The sequence below is a fragment of the Oryza brachyantha genome, chromosome 2 (genome assembly GCF_000231095.2).
Source record: "Oryza brachyantha chromosome 2, ObraRS2, whole genome shotgun sequence".
NCBI lineage: Eukaryota > Viridiplantae > Streptophyta > Magnoliopsida > Poales > Poaceae > Oryza > Oryza brachyantha.
In genome coordinates, this window is record NC_023164.2 from 25,492,548 (window position 1) to 25,498,547 (window position 6,000).

Here is a 6,000-nt window from a genome sequence, read left to right on the forward strand (position 1 = left end):
GCCATTTTTTAAATATAGCTCACGACAGAATTTATATGGCTATCATAGTGCTATCTTGTAAAACATCTAAAAACGGTTATGACATAAAGCACGGGTTCTTAGACCTATTGATTCTTAGCTAACATGGTGTCTTCGTCCTAAATTTATTTTGACTAGCTCCATCTTAAAGTATAGCTACCTTATATCGGATTAGATATTTTTCATACAATCCATACTTGTGCCAAGAAATATCAAATCTGATACTAGGCATCTTATATTTTGAGACTGATCGATGAAAGATCATAAACTACAAGGTGTTGGCTTAATATTTATTATATATTGATGAAAGTCATTCACCTTATCGCATTCACTTTTCATTAATAAAATCATAAGAACCCAATAATTCTTATAGTCTGAAGGTAACAATATTAGTAAATTCTTATCATAATCATGGCTTGGAAGTTCTTGTGCTTTACTTACATATATCCTTGCATTTTAAGAGCTATGTATACCTCAATTGATGTGGTGGATTTTTTAATTAGAAAATCATTTCCCTATCTAACTTACAGTCTTCTAGATAGGCAAGTGTGTCCATCATGATTCAGTTGTTGATTTCTTGAAGTAAAAAAACAAATAGATTGAAATGTCAGTGTATCCACCTATGTCCTCTTGTTCACATGCCATGCATATCAGGTGGCTATTAGACTATAGGATTGGAAGGCATGACATTTGGTTTGAGAAGCCACCGGTACTCTTCTGTAGAAATTTTTATATGATCATGTTTGGTAGGCTTAACGGTTTCTACTACCTAGTTCAACCGGTCAAATCTATTTCTAATGTCTTCATATTTGACAACACGAGAAGGAACCAGTCCAGATAAGAGTACTATTATGCAAACGAATCAAAGGGGGATTAAATTAGAAAAGCTGTGTAAACAGAATCCACCAATTAGATTTGAGTGTATTAAATAAATCCGAGGAAATAATTAGACGTACAGTAGTTAGCTACTGAACACACTACCGTGACAACTTCTTTTTGGTTGTTGATCTAACTGGAAGGAAATGATTTGGAGTGTTATCGCACTAGTGCATCAAATGCTGTAGCATACGAAATTAATTTGAACATCTTCCGATTGAGTTTCAGAGTATCAGAATTTCCATTTTAATATTGTTTTCGATTAGGAGCTACATTCAAGCAGTAGGGCCAGGCTTTTTGAAACCACCATTTGAATTTGTTTAATTTTCATGACATTTCTTTGAACTTAATGGGTTTGGCCCTACATAAAGATTTCAGCAACCAGCTCTGCCAGTGAGCATACACACAATTATGTTCTTTTAACACATGCTCGACAGAGGTGAGACAGAAATATAATGAACTAACTAAACGTCTTAAAAAGGACTAACTTAGTATATTCTTATGTGATTTTCTTATATATTCACATAAGTTTAGTAATATACCATTCTTATCATAACATATTTAGCCTAAATAACAATGCAAAACAGCCTAAGTGCTACTCTCTTCATTCAAAAAAAAATCATTTTAAACCTATACTCTATATAATGTGCGCTTTTTTCAAATCTCAATGATTTTGTCATCTACTTTCTCAAATTTGAATGCATTTGTCCTTCATTTCTCTAAATTTGAATGTAATAATTTCAAGAAATTCAAATATTTATAGACAACAAGAGAAACTAAAAACGACTGAGGTATAAATCTGTATGTAGGCCTCGTCTTTTCTCTTCGTGCTCGTGCTTATCAGCCAAATCTCGAATTTTCAATCTTAAATTTAAAGTTGATTTTAGATTTTTCTCATCACATCTTGTTTTGTAGCTTTTGCTTTTTATCGAAAACACATATATAAAATTTATATTCCTGAATTAATTTATATTCCTGAATTATTTTTCACTCGCAACCAGCTAACTGACGAAGTCTCCTGCCATGAGCTCCGAAGGGAGTGTGTGTGAAGTAGGACGTATCTTTTACTAATACAGTAGTAAAATGTATTTATGATTTTTATAAGTATATTAAATATATTTTATTGAAATCGTTCCTATAATGTCAGGCGAGGCGCAGGAGCAGGAGGAAAGCAACACTACACTTGGCCGTCGCCATTTCTCCCCATAGCACCTGCGACGCGCAGGTCACTGACGGCCTCCAGTCGCCTGATTCCCGGGCCCACACGCCAGTGTCAGCAGGCGCGGGGGGCCCCGCCTGCAAATTTCGTCGAGCTGCCTGCGTGGCAGCGAGGATGTACGGAGCGGGGTTAGTTTTTACGCTAGCCGATGCCTCCGATTCGATGTGAGCGCCGCAAAGAAACGGCTCAAAAATTACGCTCACCAACGCCCTTCCCTCCTGCCTCCTCCTGCCAGCTGCATCGAGATTCACAGCTGCAATAAATATCGTCTCATGTGGCACGTGGATTTCGGCCTCTGTAGCTGCCTCGGGATTCACATCCATCGGTTTCAATGTTTCATTACTGGGTTCGGGAATTATACCATCTCTACACCGCATACCGAGCACACGACTCATTAAGCTTCATAATTACTCTAAAATTCCAGGAAAATTCCTTCAAATGGAAGAGGTTCTAAAGCCGTTGATAGTGCAGTGGTTTTATCATGATGTTTTAATAGCGTTGTTTCGTTGAAATATATTTAAATGAATGGATAAAATATGTGTTCTTAATATAAAAATTTTATATGCTAATATATTGTTTAAATCTGGTACCCATGTAATCAATAGGAGTTGGATATGTGGAGGTGAAATAAATTACTATCAATGAATATTTTAATATAGTTTTTTAGTCTAAGTAAATATGTTCATCAAATTTAATTTTCATAAAGCTAACTCATATATATCATCGTAAATTTTATCATATTAATATTTTGACTGAACAACATTATTTAATGAGATTGAAATCCCAGTCTGGACTAGCGTAAGCATAGAAAGATACAGGCTAAAAACACCATTACTACTTAGATGTCGTGTTATTAAACAATGAATACTGCCTCCGTTCCGAAATAAGATTAATTTTTTAATTTTTTGATATAATATTTTGACTCTTTATTTTATTTAAAATTTTTTACAATTAATATTTTTATTCTTACTAAATGATAAAATATTAATAGTACTTTATACGAGACTAATTTTTTTAGTTTTTTATAAATTTTTGAAATAAGATAAATTATTAAATATTGGACATCGAAAAATAAAAAATAGAATTAGTATGAGAATAGGCATATACAGTACTCCAGTACAGTGTAGTGTAGGTGAGGTGAGTAGGAGTGAGATGAAACGAGGAAAGCGAGAGACAAAACAAGGAGCAGAAGGTGAGCAGTGCTGGAGTGAAGCGATGCGTGGGGGCAAACCGGAAGGGGTACAACCAACGTGAGCAGTGCTGCTGCCTTTCGTGCTCGGATTCTCTCTCGGGGTCCGGAAAAAGAGGGCAGGCAGCGAGAGATGGACGACGCCTGATGGGACGTGCCGATGGCTGCCCACCCAACCCCATCCCTACGCCTACGCGACGCCACACCCAAACAACGTTCTACTCCATGTAAAAACTTACTACTGTATCATTTATATTTTTAAAGTAATTAATTAATTTGTTTGTATGATTAAATATTTAGTTTAAAGATAAATAATCTTTTATCTTTTATCACCCAAAAATAAGATGTACGATCGTATTCCCTGCGGGCGATTCATCTCGTGTTAGATGATCCCTGTCTCCCTCCTGCAAATGGTTTGGGTTTTGCTGTTCTTCTTCCAACGTGGGGTGACCGATCGGTGCGTGCGTGCGTAATGCTGCTGCTGAGAGGTGAGAAGAGATCAATGTATTGAACTCCCACATGACTTGATCAGGTCAGGATTCGGAGAAAACCTTTTACTGCTTTAGTCAGTCCAATCTAATGACACTTTAACAGTTACTACTAATTCCCAACGCTAGATCAGTTATTCCTGGTGTTGTATGCTCAGTTCAGCGGTTGATTCTCAGCTGATTTTTTTTATGCTTACGCATATAATATAAAATTTGAATTTTCTTTTTTACTTAAATTTAAAGTTAATTATAAGATTTTTTATCGTATTTCATTTTTTATGTTTCGTTTTTATATCACTGAGAACTATATAAAATTTTTTATTTATAAATATATTGTTTTGTTTTTTCTCCTAAAAATATGAAATGATGACCACCTTTGACATGTGCACCTTTGACATGTGCAAATGAATAGTAGTATCCTAATCCTACTCCACCCAAAAGTCCGTTTAACTCCTTTCCTCGAAGTTGGCCGACGATAGCATCACGGCAATCCGGAACGTCCCATGTCAACGCCAGCGTGTCGCACGGACTTGCCACGTCAGGCTGTTTGAGTCAACGGTGGGGTTGCTGCCGATGACGTGGCAGGCGTCCCGGGCGGACGGACACGACCGGGTCCGGTTGCTCCGTGAGGGGTACCGGTCGCTTCGGCGAGAATGCAGGTTACACGGCTGCTTAGTCGGGGCTTTCGGCGAAACGCGGCGCCCGATCGGGGTGGTTAGTTGGCCGGCCCGAAGCCGGCAGGAAGCGCGGCGACCGGGTACACAACATTTTTACCTTTTTTTTTCTTATTTTTTACGCACATGTTAACCGAGGTTAAATATGTTTGGTTTTTGAAAGTTTTGATATAACAATTTATTATCCTCTATTTTTTAAATAGTATCTAATTTTATCCTCTATTTCATTAAATAACTATACAACTTCTAAAAACTTTTACGTTCATCTTCGACGCGATATTATTAACCTTTAACTTTTCTTAAGTGGCACGCCCAAGCTAGCACTTTGGCTCCGCGTCACTGCTTTGCCTCTGCATCACGGCGTGAATGTTTCAAAGCTGACGAGGTCGTCTCACTGTTAGTTATACTACGGAGTACTGCTCACCCAAACTAAACTCGCTGGCCTAACCCCGGCAGTAAGCAATGAGCCAAACGCGCCATCGATCCGACCAGTTGATTGATACGTTTTTCATTTGACGTCATCAACATTTTAATTCATGTTTTACATTTTTTATTTTTAAAGTTTTTATGTAAATATACAAACTTATAGATCATACCTAAATGTTTCTTTGATGATAAAACAGATCACAATAAAATAATTAATAATTATACAAAGTTTTTAATAAACGAATGTTTAAACATATATACAAAGTCGATTGTTTCAAATAAAAAATAAAAAAACTATATAAAGGCTTGTAATATTTAGTTAATAATATCAGGTTTTACATTTATGACGTGTTTAATCTGAGCAATCACTACGTTGCAAACGGTGGAAGAAATTCTTTTGTGTCATCCATCTTCTTCAATGATGGACAACGAATAACTCTTATGCTTATTTTAAATTTAGAAAGTGAAAGTGTATCTAGTCTCTAAGCGATTTTTGGAAGATTGATGATAATACCAGTCAAGTATGTGTGCGATAATGACTTATGAATGCAGAGAAGAAGAGAAATCGGTTTATTTAAGGATTGCGCGAAATTGATTGAAGCGAATGTGATCAAAAGGCGAGATTCTACGGAGTCGAGGCGGTCAAGACGATTTTATTTTTGTTTTTGAGTCGTAGGCTCCATACTATTAAGAGGGGTCACATGAGTCGCTACATGCATCCATGAGTAAGCTGAGTGGATTAGATGCTTAGGCTTAGAAAATTCTAGAAAAACAGGACCGGACAGTCAGCCCTCTGCTCAAAGAAAATTCCTAAGAGTTGGCTAGACGGTCCGGCCCCTTGGCCAAATGTCCGGCCCATGGCACTTTTCTCATGCTACATGACTTATTGACATCAAAATATGAACGTTGACATGTCACACACGAATGGCTAGGAGTCAATATTAAATAGCTCCAGTGCAGGATCTGAATTTTTAGAAGGTGCACGAACATGCTAGTCAGTTTGATCTTGCAACCGATAAGATAAATAGTAGAACAAGTCGATAGCTGACAGATAAAAAAAAATCCAGCCGATCGAGTACTGATGTAGCAGCACTTAGCCGATAGACTGAG